Source organism: Leptodactylus fuscus, chromosome 5 (genome assembly GCF_031893055.1).
Source record: "Leptodactylus fuscus isolate aLepFus1 chromosome 5, aLepFus1.hap2, whole genome shotgun sequence".
Taxonomy (NCBI): Eukaryota; Metazoa; Chordata; class Amphibia; order Anura; family Leptodactylidae; genus Leptodactylus; species Leptodactylus fuscus.
Genome location: NC_134269.1, coordinates 8,551,623 through 8,575,002, shown reverse-complemented (window position 1 = coordinate 8,575,002; position 23,380 = coordinate 8,551,623). Strand labels below are relative to the sequence as shown.

At 45.1% G+C, this 23,380-nt stretch overlaps 2 pseudogenes; one reads left to right on the top strand and one right to left on the bottom strand.

Moving 5' to 3' along the window:
- LOC142204380 (NACHT, LRR and PYD domains-containing protein 12-like) overlaps positions 1-23,380 on the bottom strand; it is a 997,553-nt pseudogene that overhangs the window by 796,662 nt on the left and 177,511 nt on the right.
- On the top strand, positions 4,889-5,007 carry LOC142205658 (U2 spliceosomal RNA; annotated as a pseudogene).

Here is a 23,380-nt window from a genome sequence, read left to right as displayed (position 1 = left end):
GGGGTACAGGATAATGACAGACTGATACTTGGGGTACACGATAATGACAGGCTGATACTTGGGGTACAGGATAATGACAGGCTGACACTTGGGGTATAGGATAATGACAGACTGATACTTGGGGTACAGGATAATGACAGGCTGATACTTGGGTACAGGATAATGACAGGCTGATACTTGGGTACAGGATAATGACAGGCTGATACTTGGGTACAGGATAATGACAGGCTGATACTTGGGTACAGGATAATGACAGGCTGACACTTGGGGTACAGGATAATGACAGGCTGATACTTGGGGTACAGGATAATGACAGGCTGATACTTGGGGTACAGGATAATGACAGGCTGACACTTGGGGTACAGGATAATGACATGCTGATACTTGGGGTACAGGATAATGACAGGCTGATACTTGGGTACAGGATAATGACAGGCTGATACTTGGGTACAGGATAATGACAGGCTGATACTTGGGGTACAGGATAATGACAGGCTGATACTTGGGGTACAGGATAATGACAGGCTGATACTTGGGGTACAGGATAATGACAGGCTGATACTTGGGGTACAGGATAATGACAGGCTGATACTTGGGGTACAGGATAATGACAGGCTGACACTTGGGGTACAGGATAATGACAGGCTGATACTTGGGGTAAGGGATAATGACAGGCTGATACTTGGGGTACAGGATAATGACAGGCTGATACTTGGGGTACAGGATAATGACAGGCTGATACTTGGGGTACAGGATAATGACAGGCTGATACTTGGGGTACGGGATAATGACAGGCTGATACTTGGGGTACAGTATAATGACAGGCTGATACTTGGGGTACAGTATAATGACAGGCTGATACTTGGGGTACAGTATAATGACAGGCTGATACTTGGGGTACAGGATAATGACAGGCTGACACTTGGGGTACAGGATAATGACAGGCTGATACTTGGGGTAAGGGATAATGACAGGCTGATACTTGGGGTACAGGATAATGACAGGCTGATACTTGGGGTACAGGATAATGACAGGCTGATACTTGGGGTACAGGATAATGACAGGCTGATACTTGGGGTACAGGATAATGACAGGCTGATACTTGGGGTACGGGATAATGACAGGCTGATACTTGGGGTACAGTATAATGACAGGCTGATACTTGGGGTACAGGATAATGACAGGCTGATACTTGGGGTACAGGATAATGACAGACTGATACTTGGGGTACACGATAATGACAGGCTGATACTTGGGGTACAGGATAATGACAGGCTGACACTTGGGGTATAGGATAATGACAGACTGATACTTGGGGTACAGGATAATGACAGGCTGATACTTGGGTACAGGATAATGACAGGCTCATACTTGGGGTACAGGATAATGACAGGCTGACACTTGGGGTACAGGATAATGACAGGCTGATACTCGGGGTACAGGATAATGACAGGCTGATACTTGGGGTACAGGATAATGACAGGCTGATACTTGGGTACAGGATAATGACAGGCTGATACTTGGGGTACAGGATAATGACAGGCTGACACTTGGGGTACAGGATAATGACAGGCTGATACTTGGGGTACAGGATAATGACAGGCTGATACTTGGGTACAGGATAATGACAGGCTGATACTTGGGTACAGGATAATGACAGGCTGATACTTGGGTACAGGATAATGACAGGCGGATACTTGGGTACAGGATAATGACAGGCTGATACTTGGGGTACAGGATAATGACAGGCTGACACTTGGGGTACAGGATAATGACAGGCTGATACTTGGGGTACAAGATAATGACAGGCTGATACTTGGGGTACAGGATAATGACAGGCTGATACTTGGGGTACAGGATAATGACAGGCTGATACTTGGGGTACAGGATAATGACAGGCTGATACTTGGGGTACAGGATAATGACAGGCTGATACTTGGGGTACGGGATAATGACAGGCTGATACTTGGGGTACAGTATAATGACAGGCTGATACTTGGGGTACAGTATAATGACAGGCTGATACTTGGGGTACAGTATAATGACAGGCTGATACTTGGGGTACAGGATAATGACAGGCTGACACTTGGGGTACAGGATAATGACAGGCTGATACTTGGGGTACAGGATAATGACAGGCTGATACTTGGGGTACAGGATAATGACAGGCTGATACTTGGGGTACAGGATAATGACAGGCTGATACTTGGGGTACAGGATAATGACAGGCTGATACTTGGGGTACGGGATAATGACAGGCTGATACTTGGGGTACAGGATAATGACAGGCTGACACTTGGGGTACAGGATAATGACAGGCTGATACTTGGGGTACAGGATAATGACAGGCTGATACTTGGGGTACAGGATAATGACAGGCTGATACTTGGGGTACAGGATAATGACAGGCTGATACTCGGGGTACAGGATAATGACAGGCTGACACTTGGGGTACAGGATAATGACAGGCTGATACTTGGGGTACAGGATAATGACAGGCTGATACTTGGGGTACAGGATAATGACAGGCTGATACTTGGGGTACAGGATAATGACAGGCTGATACTTGGGGTACAGGATAATGACAGGCTGATACTTGGGGTACAGGATAATGACAGGCTGATACTTGGGGTACAGGATAATGACAGGCTGATACTTGGGGTACAGGACGGTCATTTCAGTGTAGATGTAGATAAGATGATGTTACGTTGTCCGGGGTTAATAACAATGGGGTGCTTGTGGTTAAGGCCATTAATAGAAGTCCTGGCTTTTCTGGCCGTTGTCCTTCTCCTCTGCTGACTCTCTCTGGTTTTCGTTACCTCACCTTATCTTGCTGTTCTTTTTGCGTGCACAGAATTACAAACTGAATAGGTGGCACAAGAATTGGCAATCAGCTATTGAAGATAAATGGAGTACTGCGGGGGGCATTGACTACTATCTTCCTCAAATATACTCTGAAGAAGGCGGTGGTGGTGGCGGTCCGTGAACAGACTGTGGAAGAGAGGATTGTGGAGATGGAGGCTGCGAATAATTGTATTTTTTGTACTTTCTTGACTTTATTCATTCACCATTGTAAAAACTCTAACAAACATTTTGGCCTTTCCTCGATTTTATAAATGCTCGAACAAAAATTCAGGTGGGTCGGAGCCTGACCACGCATGATGGTAGCCGCATTTTGCTTGCTGAAGCTCCTTCACAACTGAACTCGAGAGTTACTGTTACCCCTATTTTAGTGTGCCAATACGGTCAGAATCCACAAGGACTGACCTGGGGACTTACCTAGCACCCCAAATGTGCTGAAACAACAGCGAGACCTTCAGAAGTTTTTGAAGCAGAAGAACTTTCCCTCTCCGCAAGGTCCTTCAAAGATGGAGCTGTGCACAAGCAATACTTCGAGACAGGAGATGAGTTGGAGGTTGACAGCGCTGCTGATGGTGACGGCTCTGATACAGTTCAGCCGATACAGTAGCCGACCATCTGCAATACCGCAAAGAACTTTTGGACAAGATCAAAGTTTTTGAAAAGAAGAACTTTCTCTCACCGCAAAGCCCCCCCTCAACCCATCCACCCATTCTCCCCATCCTCCCCACTCCGTCTCACATCTACCTGACCTTTCCATATTTGCCCCATCCACCCCTTACCTTGCTCCACCCAGCATTGAATCTTTAGGTGCAGCTCGGAGTTTCGTCTTTGTCTTTCTCTTTTTTTGTATTCTTTGGTGAACCAATACTGTATGTATGTTATAATATTGTAAAAAAATTAATAAAAAGAGAATTATAAAATATATATTAATTCAGGATTTCCAAAATTCTGTCTGAACTGAATCAACAGATAGATAAACTAATACTAATACTATTACCTAGCATGAATAAGAAAGACCATGCGGTGTAGAAGAAAGAATCATCGGGCACATAGGATGAAAAGTGATATAACTTTATTAAGTTCCATATACACGAAAATCCAGTTTGAACATCGACTGGGACCCAGTCTGGACTCCATGCAGTCACCTATTAGACCAGGAGTCCCATCCTCTGCATGGCTCAGTTGTCCCATACCATATACAGTATGGGCCAGAAGAGCCAAGGAGAAGTAGGGACATCAAACATCATAGACCAGTTGATTTATGGTCCGGCCTTTACCAACCCATTTCCTCCGAATGTAGCCGTCCTTTAGAGGGCATGCTTAGCACCTTCTGTGGCCATATTTGTACATATGAGATGTGAATGTTTTAACCATAGGAAGGTCTTTTGAGTTCCCTCATCATTGTTTCTAACCTTTGAGTCATAGTTCATATTTGCAATATAAGAAGGGTTTACCATCAGGATAGACCAGGCGATTCCCATGGGGTCTTAGAGAGAAGCCGCGATTGGTCTCATTCTCATCCTCCAGTTTATCCAAAGATCATGAGAAGAGGTTTAGACGTGGAAACAAAATACTAGCCCTTCAGTCCTCAATGACATAATCTGGTAAATATTTTTGGAAGGCCCAATTTCATTATTGCTATGGCGGCTCCTCTCTTCTGTATATAGTCTTTCTATACTGTAGCCACAGAAGAACCAACACTCGGAGGGGCCGAACCTGACTGTACAATGTGATGGACGCATCTCTTTAGAGCTCCGTCACTATGAGCATGAAAACCACTGCTGACACCTGTTTCTCTGACTCATCATGGTCAAAATGGGCAACGATAAGTGTGGTGACCATCCTAGCATGCGGAAGCAGCTAAGTAGAGGGAGATCTCCAACGTTTCTTGAACAAAAATAGCTTTCAATCTCCTCAAGGTGCTTAAGATGGTGCTGGACTCCCGACAGGAACAAGAGACTTGGAAAGAATCAGAAGCTGATAGCGCTGCGGACTGCAACTAGTCAGATAGTGGCCCATTGTACATATCGCTTCTCGGCCTTTTGGCTAAGATCAAGTGTAGTATCTGTTCTTATCAGAAGCAGGAAGTAGGTGAAACCATCTGAGGTCCAATGGTGGTAAAGGCGGGAGTAGACCGAACCCTGTAGAGGTAGGAATGAGAGAACCACTTTGGGCATGTTGCCGGGGGATGCAGTTAGTAATCAGTTCCGCCAGTGGTGTGGTCCGGCCACTGTAGGTGACCGACAAAACGCTGCTGACGCTGGCAACACGACCACCTGGCATCTCAGTGCCAGTTGATCTTGACTGAGTGGTCGGGGAGTGCTCGAAGGCCTCTTGTGTTGTGCCTCGGGGGCTGAGTGGACCCTGAGGTGCCTTAGACCACTGGGCATGGGAAACCCACTGAACTAGGCACATTGCGTGTCACGAGTAACACACCTTTTAGAACACCCCACTCCCTATGCCTGGTTTATCAGAGCGGGAGAATTTTTTATAGATCCGGTGGGTAAACCGGGCCTGAATGGCACTTTACCACATTGTTTAAATGTTTTTTCACCTTCTTTTGTCCACTTTTGTCACTTTTTTGTGTTCGACGAAGGGACCCTTTCGTCTGGAGGTGAGGTCTGTAATGGGCTTCCCTCCTGTCTCTTGTTGATCCTCTCTGGGTAACTGGGGAGGACGCAGGTTCTTGGTCTGAGTCCAGGAGTAACCTAGGTGGTGGCAGCCCAAGGAGAAACTGGACAAAGGTCAGTCCGTAGTACCCTGGGTGGTGGCAGCCCCAAGGGGAACAGCGCAGTTGAGGGCTTTCGGCTTCGGCGGTTAGCGACTCCGACTCGACTCCACTCGGCGCCTTTTGGGCCTTGTGGGGAAGAGTTAGTCGGGAACCCCCCTCTTCCCTTTTGGGGAGGGAAGGGTCGTTTTTGACAGACAGCATCCTGGGCACTTTTTTTTTAGTGGCACTCCCACTTTTTCGTGCACTGGGTGTTTACGTTGGCACTGTTTGAGGCCTTCAATAAAAAAAAAATATATAAAAAAAAGTGGCCCATTGTACATCTCCCGCTACTTACGACAAAAAGCACTGGCCAGAGCGGTGAGTCCTATACTTACTAAACCTGACTTCAAAGCTGAAATCCAGTCTGTGGGCCACAGAGTCTCAGCTCTAGAGGACACATACTCCACCATAAGGGCCCCAGTGTATCGGAACAACTACAATATCATAAAGATCCTATCGACCACTCCTTTACTTCCATAGAAGACCATGAAAACAGGACGGATGGGCCTTCCCGAAACTTACCTGCCTGAAGACCTTCCTAAAATGGTAAAAACAGTTTTTCTGATCTTCTGGGCACAGACAGTGCTGCAACAGTAGTCATCAAGCGGATCCATAGTGCACTGAGACCTCCTCCTACACAGGGAGACCCGCCACAAGATCTTATTTGTAGTTTGCTTTGTTATGTTGATACGGTGGCCATCTTGACAGAAACAAGGAGCAAACTGGCAAAATTCAAGTCTCGGAGAGCGAGAAAACACTGTGAAGCCTTGGCCCACCATTCTCCTATTGAGCCATGAGTAGGCCTTGAGTGCCTAAGTTGTTCTTTAGCTGTCTAGAGCATTATGAACCCCGTTTGTTGACAACCGGTTTGTTTATCTCGACATCTAACCCTCCTTCGTAAACCCTGATGGTTTCCATCTCTCTAGTTTTCATCGAGTGTTGCAGCTACTGGAGATTCCACGAATCTTCGGTGCTTTGACGCCTCCCTGCTGTCGTGTGACATGTCACATTGTTATTCCCAGGTGAACATTTTACCGTTTCTTGATGTGAACCATTCCTGTTGGGCAGGAAGTAATGACAGAGAAAAACAACTACTGAGGGAGGGAAGGGAGGAATATGAGAGGAACATAAGGCAGTGTTATCGCAACGTCTTTGCATTTTCACCAAAGATCTTGCAGTAACATCTCCACATGGATCCAAAATCTGCAGGTAGGTGGCCGTATCTATCTTCATCAGTTGACCCATCACGTGGACCAACCAACACCAAACTGCAGGAACACATTACTCAGTAAGTCCACTGCATGGTCAGTTCTCCAGGTATAAATAATCCAGTACATGTGGACAGGGTTTTGTATTGTACTGAGCATCAATGTCTGGACTTGGTCAAAGGTGTCATTGATCCTAGGTCTGAGGTCTGTGCCGGATTCATTCCTAAATGGAGATACCCCACTTATCAGATCATTGGCTTATATGAAAGCATAGAAAGCATACAGAGATAGATCCCATGATGCCTCTTTCCTATCTGAGAGGGTTGTGTCTGGGGGCAACAAGCCTCGCGCCCCACCACTTTAGTGCCAGTTTTGTAGTTTTTACTTTGGGGCCCCCACTGCTTTATGTACCAGCTTCCTAGGGATCAAAGATAGGATCGTATTGAGATCTGAGGAATTTGATGCTGTCACCACCTCGTTTTCTTTGTCATGTTCCAAATTCCTTGACATTTTTTGCAGAGTGATAGGAGGGGCGTCTTACTGCTGTAAGAGACATTAGGCGACACCGCTGCCATGACCAAGAGTACTTATCGTACACAATGACTAGGTAGCACATATTCCATCCACATGATGCCAAACCCAAGGATTTCCAGTAAGACATTGCCAAACCATCAACTGCCTCCACCGGAGCCTTCTTCCCATAATACATCCTGGTGCTATCACTCCTTTGGTGACATATACTGTCTCTGCTGTCCATATGATGTAAAACATGATGCAAAAGACCAGTCTGCCATTTCTCTATGCTCCAGTTTTGCTCTAGTTTTGATTCTCATGTGCTCACTGCAGACACTTTCAGTGCACAGTGATGGTGGACAGTGTTCAGCATGGGTGCAATGACTACATACTACAATGCCCTGTGTGTGGTGACAACTTTCTATCAAAGCCAGCAGGAAAATTTTTAGCAATTTTACTCTACATCTGCTCTTCTGTGAAACGGACTGGATGGGCAAGCCTTCACTCAGCACGTACTCACATCAATGAGCCATGAGTGTCCAACGACCCGTCATGGGTTGTCATTTCTTTGACCACTTTCAGCTGGTACTAACCACTTCACCGAAGCACCCCGAACAATCTGCCAGGTGGAGATGCCCTGACCCAGTCGTCATTATCACAGTTCCCTTGTCGTAGTCGCTCAGATCCTTACATTTGCAAGAATTGATGGTTCATTTGTTGCCTAATAGGTCTCAACCCCAAGATACTCCATTGTCACCAGATAATCAATGTTAGAGTTATACATATTATGTCTGATGGATATATGTCTGTACTATACAGGATATACCTGGAACATGGATACCGAGGTTGTTCAAACCCAACCTCAATGGCAGGACACATTGGCACTATCCCACCAGAATACTCTGTCTAACCCCAGGGCGGTGGTGCCTCCAGGATTGGAGTGTCTTGTAGAGGTAAGATCTTATCTACATAATTGGAAAAAAGTGTCATATACAATATTAATGGGTTTGTCTGGACTGAGGATAGGCCATAAAAGGATCCAGCCCCAAATCCACATTTCATAGTTATGACCTATCCTCTGGCTAGACCATCAGTATGGGACTGTGCCCCTCCGACACAGATTAGCTGTCCTGGCAATCCTTTTGAACTGGAAGGTGCTGAAGCAGGAGGGGAGTGGAGGCCGTAGGACCGCGGCCACATCTACTGTATAGCAGTGGTGTAGAGGACCTATATTATTACTCCTATTACTTGATTAGGAGCAAACCTGGTTCTGCCCCTCGTCCAGTGCAGCAGTTTCCAGCATCTGGAGGTTTCTGAAATAGCTGCTCTTTGTGGGGTACAAATGTCAGGCCCCTATAGATCAGATATTGAAATGCATTGGAGGTCCTAGAACCCTCTTAATATAGGAATTATTTTACCTGCATGTTTGGAGTTTGGGGGTTGGATGGAGGTTTATAATGTCACACTGACACTTGTTCCTTTATCTATAGACAGAAGAGGTTATCCTGCAGAATAAAGGTGAGAAAGAACAATCATGAGTTCTAATAAGTAAAATAACTTTTAAGTCAGTAATACAAATGAGTGAACCTCTCAGGATTAATATCAGGTTCAAGTGGCTCAGTTCCAAGATTTGTTTCGGGTTCAACAAGTTTGGTACGAAGCATAGATTAAATTGGTTTAAATCTTAATGTATAGTAAGTCATTTTTGGGTCCCGTAATTCATATTAGCAGACTGGGACCAAAATCTTCAGAAGGTTTGGCAAGGAGAGTGCTTCTCCTTGCCAAACCTTCTGAAAATTTTGGTCCCAGTCTGTTGATGCCTCTTCGTCCCAGTGACGTTTCTTCCACCTGCTTCCGTCTCGGTTTCTAACATCTTTCTAAATGTTGGGGTTGTTGTGTCCTACAAAACCCTTTAAGGTGAGCGGCTTTCCATTTGCTTACCTTTACTCATACTTGTGTTAAATTTACTACACTAGTGTCGGCTCAGTGCTGTATTTTTCTGTAATTCATATTAGTTCCATATAAGCTCCTGAGCTCCATTGTTCTGATACAGATACAGGTGGGTGAGCCTTTCAGGATTTGTTTCATTTCTGGTCCAGGTGACTCGGGTCCAAGATTCGTTTTGGGCTGAACAAGTTCGGTATGAAGCACACCATAAATTGGCTTAAAGTACTGTTTAGAACACTCTTAGGACTCCTAGGAACTTATCTATAATACATAGTGTAGAATACTCTTAGGACTCCTAGGAACCTATCTATAAAACATAGTGTAGAATACTCTTAGGGCTCCTAGGAACCTATCTATAAAACATAGTGTAGAATACTCTTAGGGCTCCTAGGAACCTATCTATAAAACATAGTGTAGAATACTCTTAGGGCTCCTAGGAACCTATCTATAAAACATAGTGTAGAATACTCTTAGACCTCCTAGGAACCTATCTATAAAACATAGTGTAGAATACTCTTAGGACTCCTAGGAACCTATCTATAAAACATAGTGTAGAATACTCTTAGAGCTCTTAGGAACCTATCTATAAAACATAGTGTAGAATACTCTTAGGGCTCCTAGGAACCTATCTATAAAACATAGTGTAGAATACTCTTAGAGCTCCTAGGAACCTATCTATAAAACATAGTGTAGAATACTCTTAGACCTCCTAGGAACCTATCTATAAAACATAGTGTAGAATACTCTTAGAGCTCTTAGGAACCTATCTATAAAACATAGTGTAGAATACTCTTAGGGCTCCTAGGAACCTATCTATAAAACATAGTGTAGAATACTCTTAGACCTCCTAGGAACCTATCTATAATACATAGTGTAGAATACTCTTAGGGCTCCTAGGAACCTATCTATAAAACATAGTGTAGAATACTCTTAGACCTCCTAGGAACCTATCTATAAAACATAGTGTAGAATACTCTTAGGGCTCCTAGGAACCTATCTATAAAACATAGTGTAGAATACTCTTAGGGCTCTTAGGATCCTACCTATAACACATATGGTAGAATACTGTCAGGGCTCCAGGGCGCCTTTACTGTGTTATAGGACGTAGTTTCCACCACCATACATGGACAACGTAAGACATCACTCTTAACATTTCTCAGACTCACTGAGATCTTTGTTCAGCTTTCTTCACCAGATCTGGGCAGAGTCTATTTATGATACATTGGGAGTCAGAATATTGTGAACCATCTGTCAATCTGAGGTTACAAGATCCTAATGGGAGGGATGTGGTGTCACTGTGTACATTGACCGGACAAGGTTGCTGTGCAGAAGAGACTCATGTAAGCTCCATACTGCACCAATACACAACTTTGAGGAGAACTGTGTAATGCCTAGCCCTCCATGTGATGGCGCTATAGGGATACTAAACTCTTACTACCTGGTGACCCAAAGTGGAGAACCCTCATAACATCCTATTGACAGTAACAGGACAGGACTAATAACTATCTCCATTCAAAATGCACCAGAAAACAACTTCCTAAAATAACAACCTCTGTTCTTATAGTAGGACTCAAGAAAATAATAGGGCTAGAAATGAACAAACTGGTCAGAATTTTTAAAAAGTTTCAGATTAGACACAAATCCAAAACTATGGGGATTCGTCACTTGTGAATGAGATGTGACATTATTAATACTTTTGGGGTCTGAAGACATTATGCGTCACTGGGTCACAATCACGGGCCTCAGCGGTCACATGGGGTTCACCTATTTCGTGATGCTTGCATAGCATCATAAAGTCACCCTGCAATGCATGATGTCATCAAGGAGGCTGGAAGAGACAAGAAGAGCACCCAGAGAGAGCGCCGGACACCCTAAGGATGCCCAGAAGGTAATTATAATGTTTGCTATTTTTTTCACCTCTCCTGGGCCTCCACCTCTTGTATTCTGAGGTCTGAAGAGTGAAATAAGTTTTGTGGAAAACTTATTTAACCCGAAGAAATTTCTGGAAACCTACAACAAAATGAACCTTCAGATTTTCACCCATTTCTAGATAAGACAAGACCCCGTCCTTGAGCAAGAACGTGGACCCTACCCATCCATGTATTACACGGATACTCCTTCATTTGATTGGTTGGCATATAATACTAGATTTCCATGACTTCCATATAAAATAGAAAATAAAACAATAGATACCATCTATGATGAGATGTGTAAACAGAATTCCTTTTGTCGTCCAGATGAAGGTCACCGTTCTTCCCGAGAACACCATTGGTTTCATCGTATATGTATACTCTCAACAACAAATAAGAATCTTAATCCAGAAGAAGCTTGGAGTGCCTGGGTTCACCGCCAAGCTTCCCTTATTCTACTCTGGAAACACTATTGAGGTGAGGTGTAATATCTAAAAACATGGAGGACATCCAACCCATTGCTTTGTCCAAAGTCATTTTTAGTGGTCATGAATGATGTTCTTGCTGTTGGTTGCATCATCCATGATGATGACTATATTGTTAGGGTCTGGGGTTGCTAGGTGGGGTGGCATAGACACAAAAGTCCAGTTTCTTTAGTCCAAAACAAAGGTAGAGTTTATTTTCACTCAAAAATACAGTGCAGCAACAAAAGGAAACAATACAAAAATAAATCCCTGCCCGGCTAGGCACTACCTAAACATAGAATAGGTTACCTCACCTAGAATAACAGAAATTAACAGCCAATAGAATCATTCAGGACACAGCCCCAAAAATATGACCTCTCTGTCAGCTCTTCCAGCCAAGCTCTGCCCACAGTCTGCTGCTGGAGCAACTTCTTAAGCCTCCTTGATGATCAGACTCTCTGCAGCTGAGTCGCTGCTGGAACATCCCCAAAGTGTGGACTGGAGGGGGGGTGGAATGACAGGTCCCACTACCAACCTACCTGTCATTCCTAAAAATCCAGCCCAGTACTGAGCATTTACCAAAATGCTCAGCAGGCGAAAGTTGTCTGCTGAGAACAAACATTCCTGGAGTTTTCTCATCTCACTCACCTGAGTAGTTAGGTTGAGATGTACACCCCCTCCATTATCCCATCGGCCATCGGCTTACAATATGTGTATGTCCTGGTCCATCCACTAAGCCAATAACCTTGACTTCCTTGCAGATCCTCACTGTAAAGGATTTTTGTCCTGTGGCCATAATAACCAAGAAGGGAGAAAAGGAATCTTCAAAAGTCATCTTCCAGTTTCTGAAGGACATGGAGGCCACACTGAAAACTGTTATCTTGGCCGCTTTCCTGTACATGGTGAGTAGTAGATACCAGGGATGGCCCTAGGACAGAAGAGTGAGGAGATACATAGAAGAGAAGAGACCCCAGAATATAATAATTTCATTTCCAATGTGTGGGTGGTGAAGCCTCAAAATTTTGGGTTGGGATTGAGACCCGAAACTTTGAAAAATTCGGGTCAAATCCGGTTCAATCCAAACCATTTTCTTCATAACTTGTTGTCCTGGGACTTCTTACTTACTCTGTTGATCCCCTCTCCTCCGATATTTCCCTCTGGTTTTGGTTCCCTTGTCACATTACTGACGCTGTTTTATTTTCCCACACACACAGAATTACCATCTGAATATCCTGCACAACTTCTACTCAGTTGTTAATGATCAATGGAGCACTGCGGGGGGCATTGACTTCTATCTGCCTACAGTACCTTACTATGATGGAGGCGATGGTGGGTGAGAAGACTGTGGAGACTGTGATTCATTGTAGTCCTTTCATATCTTGTTATGTTATGGCCAGCATGATCACAGTTGGTCACTTTTCTCCTATGTCGTCTTCACCATGAGTAAGTTCTCCTCCTGATCGCTGAGCCCTATCAGCCATCTCCACCTCCTTTGTACTTCAGCCTAGACCTTACTCTGTTTTTTTCATACCACTTTGCATATTGGGTCTGATCTATATTCACTATCATCCAAGTCATGTGCAAGGCCATAATATACCAATCCCAGTCCATACAGACGGGGAATTACAATATACACTGCCTTGGAAAGTATTCGGCCCCCTTGAACTTTTCAACCTTTTGCCACTTTTCAGGCTTCAAACATAAAGATATCAATTTTAAATTTTTGGGGAAGAATCAACAACAAGTGGGACACAATTGTGAATTGGAATGAAATTTATTGGATATTTTAAACTTTTTTTAACAAATAAAAAACTGAAAAGTGAGGCGTGCAAAATGATTCGGCCCCCGTGCGTTAATACTTTGTAGCACGTTTTGCTGCGATTACAAGTCACTCTGAGTTTGTTTCTATCAGTTTTGCACATCGAGAGACTGAAATTCTTCCCATTCTTCCTTGGAGCTCAGTGAGGTTGGATGGAGACGTTTGTGAGCTGCAGCATCAGCTCTTTCCACAGATTCTCGATTGGATTCAGGTCTGGATTGTGACTTGGCCATTCCATTGTAGATTTTGCTTTGTTTTGGATCATCGTGTCCCAGTCTCAGGTCTTTTGCAGACTCCAACAGGTTTTCTTCCAGAATGCTCCTGTATTTGGCTCCATCCATCTTCCCATCAATTTTAACCATTTCTGACAGTGGGGATCAGGGGGTGTTCAGGGGGATGAGCTGTGTTGCTTTTATGCGAAACATATCGTTTTGCATTGTGGCCAAAAAGTTGGATTTTGGTTCCATCTGAGCAGAGAACCTTCTTCCACATGTTTGGTGTCTCCCAGGGGGTTTGTGGCAAACTTTAAATGAGACTTTTTATGGATATGTTTGAGAAATGGCTTTCTTCTTGCCACTCTTCCATAAAGGCAGATTTGTGCAGTGTACGACTGATTGTTGTCCTATGGACAGACTCTCCCACCTCAGCTGTAGATCTCTGCAGTTCATCCAGAGTGATCCTGGGCCTCTTGGCTGCATCTCTGATCAGTCTTCTCCTTATTTAGAGGGACGGCCGGGTCTTGGTAGATTTGCAGTGGTCTGATACTCCTTCCATTACAATAATGCTTGCACAGGGATCCTTGGGAGGTTTAAAGCTTGGGAAATCTTTTTGTATCCAACAACAGTATCTGGGACCTGCCTGGTGTGTTCCTTGGTCTTCATGATGCTCTCTGCACTTTATACAGACCCCTGAGCCTATCACAGAGCAGGTGAATTTATACGGAGACTTGTTACACTCAGGTGGATTCTATTTCTCATCATCAGTCATTTAGGACAACATTGGATTATTCAGAGATCTGAACTGAATGGAGTGAGTTTGCTGCACTGAAAGTAAAGGGGTCGAATAATTTTGCACGCCCCACTTTTCAGTTTTTTATTTGTTAAAAAAGTTTAAAATATCCAATAAATTTCGTTCCACTTCACAATTGTGTCCCACTGCTTGTTGTTGATTCTCCCCCCCCCCCCCAAATTAAAATTTGATATCTTGAAGTCTGAAATGTGGCAAAAAATTGAAAAGTTCAAGGGGCCGAATACGTTCGCAAGGCACTGTATTTGAAATGTGTGGTTGCCTGAGGCTGTAATGGGGCCACGTTATAATCTGACCTTCAAATGAAATCTATTGGGACCCACTGATTCAGTTCCTTACTGTGGCAGGGCATAGGATTCTACTGGAGGTGAGGATGTGCCGGTCAAACCTCGTGAAAATCTTTGCGAGATTCTCCCAGCAGTTTTGTTTGGACTTTCTTGCGTCTGTGAATCATTACGCCAACATGACCCACATAAGCTCTGAGACCCAATCACAGACCACAGGTGTTTGCTCACCTTCTCTGGACCTCCACTCATTATACTCCGGGGTCTGAAGAGACCCCAGAGTATAATATTAGTTTATGGGTGACAAATCCCCAATATTTTGTGTTCAGTTGAACCCATTGTACGTGCCACTATGGGACATTATACTGCATGGAGGGGCCACTGTGGGACATTATACTGCACGGAGGGGCCACTGTGGGACATTATACTGTGTGCAGGGGCCACTATGGGACATTATACTGTGTGCAGGGGTCACTATGGGACATTATACTGCATGGAGGGGCCACTGTGGGACATTATACTGCACGGAGGGGCCACTGTGGGACATTATACTGCACGGAGGGGCCACTGTGGTACATAATACTGTGTTCAGGGGCCACTATGGGACATTATACTGCATGGAGGGGCCACTGTGGGACATTATACTGTGTTGAGGGGCCACTATGGGACATTATACTGCATGGAGGGGCCACTATGGGACATTATACTGTGTGCAGGGGCCACTATGGGACATTATACTGCATGGAGGGGCCACTGTGGGACATTATACTGTGTGCAGGGGCCACTATGGGACATAATACTGCATGGAGGGGCCACTATGGGACATTATACTGTGTGCAGGGGCCACTATGGGACATAATACTGCATGGAGGGGCCACTATGGGACATAATACTGTGTGCAGAGGCCACTGTGGGACATTATACTGCACGGAGGGGCCACTGTGGGACATTATACTGTGTGCAGGGGCCACTGTGGGACATTATACTGCACGGAGGGGCCACTGTGGGACATTATACTGTGTGCAGGGGCCACTATGGGACATTATACTGCTTGGAGGGGCCACTATGGGACATTATACTGCATGGAGGGGCCACTATGGGACATTATACTGCATGGAGGGGCCACTATGGGACATTATACTGCATGGAGGGGCCACTATGGGACATTATACTGCATGGAGGGGCCACTGTGGGACATTATATTGTGTTGAGGGGCCACTATATGACTATAAGTCAGTCAGGAACGTCCTTCTTCCCAGCAGCGCCTATTGTGCTGTACTATGAGATTGGGGAGGAACGCCCCCTCCCCTCCTGATAATGCTCGTCCATAGACGTGTACTGGGGGGAGGTAGCGTTCCTCACCGCTCAACGTCATCACTAGTCGGTAAGCAAAGCCCCCTCACAACAGTACAGCGCAATAGACGCTACTGTGAGGAAGGGCGTTACTGATTGTCAGAAACGCCCCTCTGACAGTGAAGCGCTACGTTACTGGCACCGCTAGCTCTTCACCCGGGGCACAGAATGGGAAAGCTGCACTGAATTCAGCGCACTGTCGGCTTTCTAGCGGTGTATTAAACCGCATGTGCCCCAAATGATGAAAGATCCTCTTTAAGGATTAGGCACAACAGTGAGACGCAGTGTTTTTCATTGAGCTTTTGTCCCCAGCACCCCATTATCCTCCTGCCTGTGTCTGTTCAGTCTCATGGCCTTATTTCTGGAAATCCTGTATCTAATTGGTGTCAGTGGTCCCATGAGGTGCAGGACTCCCAGCAAGGAGGTGCCGGCACGAGACTAAATGGACACTGGCGGCGGACAATGGAGAAATGGGGACAGGTGAAGGCACTTTTTATTTATTTTACACCTCCCGCCAGGCACATGGGTTGATCCAATTCCTGGACAAATCTTTAAAGGATTGATCCATCTTTATAATATTGATGGTCTGTCCTTAGGATAGGTCATCAATATTACATCTGTGATGAAACAACAGCCAGGACCTCTGAAGATCAGCTATTCCAGGACAGCGCGGCTACAGGTAATGGTAACATTTCTAGGAGCCGCGCTGTTCACTTTCCATATAGAGTGTCGCAGTAGGTTTAGGTAGTATGTTGTTGCACGTTGTATGGCAGGTGAGCAGCATGGCTCCCGAGATGGTATTACCTTTAGCCGCCCTGTCTCGGTATCGCTGGTCTGCAGGGTCCTGGTGGTGGGCCCCTAGAAACAATTCCACTGGTGGGCCCTAGACACCCCAGTCCAACCCTGGGTACAGGATAATGACAGGCTGATACTTGGGGTACAGGATAATGACAGGCTGATACTTGGGGTACGGGATAATGACAGGCTGATACTTGGGGTACAGTATAATGACAGGCTGATACTCGGGGTACAGGATAATGACAGGACGACACTTGGGGTACAGGATAATGACAGGCTGACACTTGGGGTACAGGATAATGACAGGCTGACACTTGGGGTACAGGGTAATGACAGGCTGATACTTGGGGTACAGGATAATGACAGGCTGACACTTGGGGTACAGGATAATGACAGGCTGATACTTGGGGTACAGGATAATGACAGGCTGATACTTGGGGTACAGGATAATGACAGGCTGATACTTGGGGTACAGGGTAATGACAGGCTGATACTTGGGGTACAGGATAATGACAGGCTGATACTTGGGGTACAGGATAATGACAGGCTGATACTTGGGGTACGGGATAATGACAGGCTGATACTTGGGGTACAGTATAATGACAGGCTGATACTCGGGGTACAGGATAATGACAGGACGACACTTGGGGTACAGGATAATGACAGGCTGACACTTGGGGTACAGGATAATGACAGGCTGACACTTGGGGTACAGGGTAATGACAGGCTGATACTTGGGGTACAGGATAATGACAGGCTGACACTTGGGGTACAGGATAATGACAGGCTGATACTTGGGGTACAGGATAATGACAGGCTGATACTTGGGGTACAGGATAATGACAGGCTGATACTTGGGGTACAGGGTAATGACAGGCTGATACTTGGGGTACAGGATAATGACAGGCTGATACTTGGGGTACAGGATAATGACAGGCTGATACTTGGGGTACGGGATAATGACAGGCTGATACTTGGGGTACAGTATAATGACAGGCTGATACTCGGGGTACAGGATAATGACAGGACGACACTTGGGGTACAGGATAATGACAGGCTGACACTTGGGGTACAGGATAATGACAGGCTGACACTTGGGGTACAGGGTAATGACAGGCTGATACTTGGGGTACAGGATAATGACAGGCTGACACTTGGGGTACAGGATAATGACAGGCTGATACTTGGGGTACAGGATAATGACAGGCTGATACTTGGGGTACAGGATAATGACAGGCTGATACTTGGGGTACAGGGTAATGACAGGCTGATACTTGGGGTACAGGATAATGACAGGCTGACACTTGGGGTACAGGATAATGACAGGCTGACACTTGGGGTACAGGATAATGACAGGACGACACTTGGGGTACAGGATAATGACAGGCTGATACTTGGGGTACAGGATAATGACAGGACGACACTTGGGGTACAGGATAATGACAGGCTGACACTTGGGGTACAGGATAATGACAGGCTGATACTTGGGGTACAGGATAATGACAGGCTGATACTTGGGGTACAGGATAATGACAGGCTGATACTTGGTGTACAAGATAATGACAGGCTGATACTTGGGGTACAGGACAATGACAGGCTGATACTTGGGGTACAGGATAATGACAGGCTGATACTTGGGGTACAGGACAATGACAGGCTGATACTTGGGGTACAGGATAATGACAGGCTGATACTTGGGGTACAGGACAATGACAGGCTGATACTTGGGGTACAGGATAATGACAGGCTGATACTTGGGGTACATGATAATGACAGGCTGATACTTGGGGTACAGGATAATGAAAGGCTGACACTTGGGGTACAGGATAATGACAGGCTGATACTTGGGGTACAGGGTAATGACAGGCTGATACTTGGGGTACAGGATAATGACAGGCTGATACTTGGGGTACAGGATAATGACAGACTGATACTCGGGGTACAGGATAATGACAGGCTGATACTTGGGGTACAGGATAATGTCAGGCTGATACTTGGGGTACAGGATAATGACAGGCTGACACTTGGGGTACAGGATAATGACAGGCTGATACTTGGGGTACAGGATAATGACAGACTGACACTTGGGGTACAGGATAATGACAGGCTGATACTCGGGGTAGAGGATAATGACAGGCTGATACTCGGGGTACAGGATAATGACAGGCTGATACTTGGGGTACAGGATAATGACAGGCTGATACTTGGGGTACAGGATAATGACAGGCTGATACTTGGGGTACAGGATAATGACAGGCTGATACTTGGGGTACAGGATAATGACAGGCTGATACTTGGGGTACAGGATAATGACAGGCTGATACTTGGGGTACAGGATAATGACAGGCTGATACTTGGGGTACAGGATAATGACAGGCTGATACTTGGGGTACAGGATAATGACAGGCTGATACTTGGGGTACAGGATAATGACAGGCTGATACTTGGGGTACAGGATAATGACAGGCTGACACTTGGGGTACAGGATAATGACAGGCTGATACTTGGGGTACAGGATAATGACAGACTGACACTTGGGGTACAGGATAATGACAGGCTGATACTTGGGGTACAGGATAATGACAGACTGACACTTGGGGTACAGGATAATGACAGGCTGATACTTGGGGTACAGGATAGTGACAGGCTGATACTTGGGGTACAGGATAATGACAGGCTGACACTTGGGGTACAGGATAATGACAGGCTGACACTTGGCGTACAGGATAATGACAGGCTGATACTCGGGGTAGAGGATAATGACAGGCTGATACTCGGGGTACAGGATAATGACAGGCTGACACTTGGGGTACAGGATAATGACAGGCTGATACTCGGGGTACAGGATAATGACAGGCTGACACTCGGGGTACAGGATAATGACAGGCTGACACTTGGGGTACAGGATAAGGACAGGCTGATACTTGGGGTACAGGATAATGACAGGCTGATACTTGGGGTACAGGATAATGACAGGCTGATACTTGGGGTACAGGATAATGACAGGCAGACACTTGGGGTACAGGATAATGACAGGCTGATACTTGGCGTACAGGATAATGACAGACTGACACTTGGGGTACAGGATAATGACAGGCTGATACTTGGGGTACAGGATAGTGACAGGCTGATACTTGGGGTACAGGATAATGACAGGCTGACACTTGGCGTACAGGATAATGACAGACTGACACTTGGGGTACAGGATAATGACAGGCTGATACTTGGGGTACAGGATAGTGACAGGCTGATACTTGGGGTACAGGATAATGACAGGCTGACACTTGGGGTACAGGATAATGACAGGCTGATACTTGGGGTACAGGATAATGACAGGCTAATACTTGGGGTCAGAGGGGTCGGGTTACAACCACACAACAGTTTTATATTAAGAATCCTATCCTTCGTGTTAGAAAGAAATATGTTCACTTTCGAGGGGTGGTCCTTCCACCAGCTGAGGGGTACAGCAATGGGGAGCCCTGTGGCCCCCACTTACGCTAATCTGTACCTCGGCTGGTGGGAGGAGACTGTGTTATTCTCGGAGGACAACCAACTATGGACAGCCAATATTGAGCTTTGGCTCAGATTCATCGATGATGTGCTGATCTTATGGTGAGGACCGAAGGAAGAGTTTGAGTCTTTTGTGGGCGAGTTAAACAGGAATGAACTAGGTTTAACCTTTACATCAGAATTTAATAGGAACTGTCTGAGTTTTTTGGATTTGAAACTGTCAAGGGCCATTGATGGAAGGATTACAACAACTATCTTCCAAAAAGAAAGAGCTACCAACAGTTTGTTAGAGTGGAGTAGTCATCACCCGATACCGATCAAGAGGGGAATCCCCATTGGTCAGTTCTTAAGAGTAAGAAGGAACTGCTCGAATGAACAGGAATTTGTAAGGCAGTCTAGGGATTTGGCCGACAGGCTTCAAGAAAGAGGGTTTCCTGATAACACCATCATGCAGACTTTTGAGAGAACAAGGAAAACTGACAGGAGAAACCTTCTGACTCCAAAAGGGAGAAAACAGGAGGAGGGAGTTATGAGACTGGTGGGCACATTTGATAGCCATCATAAAGATGTCCTCGGCATGCTTCAAAGGCACTGGAGGATTCTTCAAGCGGACCCAGACTTACTTACAGGGGGTCATTGGGTTGAGGCCTCAGGTTACATACAGGAGAGGGAAAAGTCTCAAAGACCCCCTGGTCCATAGCTTCTTAACACCAGAAGTTAGCAATGAGACCTGGTTGGGCAGGAGTAAGGTGGCAGGTATGTTTAGATGTGGCAGTTGTACTGCCTGTGATTTCATTGATACAGCTAAGGAGTTTTTGAACATCTCCTCAGTCAAGAGTTTTATGTGCCGTGACTTTGCGAATTGTCTAACGATGGGGGTAATTTATCTTCTGACTTGCCCGTGCCCTTTGGGATACGTAGGAAAAACAATTAGACAATTCAGAAGAAGAATTCGCGACCATGTTTGTGACATCCTTAATGAACGTGACACATCAGTGGCACGTCATTTTCCACGATATCATGGAGGTGATGTCACCAATCTCAGATTCAAAGCAATTGAGGTTGACTGGCCACCCAGAAGAGGGGAGATTGGGACAACTTCGTGTTGTGACAAGAAACAGAATGGATATACAGGTTGGATACTTTGTATCCTAATGGTCTCAATGAACAGATGGACTTTCTTGTTTTATTTCCCAGAAATGATTAGACTACAGGTCATATTTTGCACATCTATATTGCAAATCTATACCGCACATCTTTTGTATTCAATACCTCAATACTTCTCTCGATTATCCGTATAGGTCACCTGTTACCTTGATCTAAAACATCAGGATATTGAAGTAGGTGCTGGTACGCTGAGGGGACATCTAAATCATGTCTCGGATAGTTGATATATCTTTGGAAGGGGAAACACGAGCTTAGATACTTACCTGGGTTATGAGTTTTTGACGAAGCGATGATGTCTGCGTTTTGTTACACTCCCTGATGATATCGGGACTATGGGCTCCAGTGGGATATTTCTTTGCTGCAATAGGATACTTTTCTGCTAAATATAGTTCCATTGGACAATATCCTCCTCCCAGGAATTATAATCATGTTCCGGCGTACAGAAAGTGGGTATGCCAGAGACTTCGGAAGGGAATAAGCCTGGTTATACATAACGTACTTACCATATGCTCCGTAGGATTCAATGGCACGGGGCTAAAATAAACCGCAACAGGACTGCTTAACATTAAGTGGTAAACTGCAGCCTGCTAGCATGATCGTATATAGAGTGGTGAGAAGTACTATAACAGTGTAGCTGTGAGCTTTGGGTGTAGTGGAGGTAGCGGAGCTATCAGCACGCGCATGCGCGATTGCTTCCATGTATTTACATGGTTACAATGTTTGTATACACGCTCTATCGTACGTTGAGCATACTACGCATGCGTGGGGGAGTGTCCTCAGCAGTGCCTCGATTGGAGGCTAGAGAAGAAATGGGAGGAGCCTCGTCTTTAAATAGCGGAGGTCTTTCAGTGTTCGGCACCGCCGGTATCAGAGCGGTCATACTGCGGTCACGCTGCATGTTTATTTGAGCCCCTGATGATTTTCTAACAGAGTTGAAACGCGTAGGGCAGAAACAATTGTAAGACAGGGCTATTTAGCTTCATGAAAGAAAAAAATGCATGAGCGTGTCAGCTCACTTATGTGTCCTGGATAATAATCAGATGTAGTATCCACAATGAATAATCCTGTGTTGTAGTCCTCTTTAGTTGGTGCGAGTTGCACGGAAACCAGCCTCTCAGCCCGAGGTAAATAGTAAAAAATTCAACGATGTATCCAGCAAAACACTTTCTTGTTTAAAACATAGCCTTTAATTTAAAGAATCCAGAAAAAAACAAACTTGATAATTATATTTCAAAAATGGTACATGATGGCAGATGGAGAGAACAACGTCTGGCTGACGCGTTTCGGAGCACTAAAAGGGCTCCTTACTCATAGCCTGACGATAAAGGAGCAAATGCTTCATTATATAGTGTGAACCACTAATTAAGCAGCTGCATGAAACCGTAAGTACAATGTCTAGTATTACAAACAAGAGAAACAAAAAAAACCAAAAAAAAAAATGTATATATTTTTTTGTTTCTCTTGTTTGTAATACTAGACATTGTACTTACGGTTTCATGCAGCTGCTTAATTAGTGGTTCACACTATATAATGAAGCATTTGCTCCTTTATCGTCAGGCTATGAGTAAGGAGCCCTTTTAGTGCTCCGAAACGCGTCAGCCAGACGTTGTTCTCTCCATCTGCCATCATGTACCATTTTTGAAATATAATTATCAAGTTTGTTTTATTCTGGATTCTTTAAATTAAAGGCTATATTTTAAACAAGAAAGTGTTTTGCTGGATACATCGTTGAATTTTTTACTATTTAGC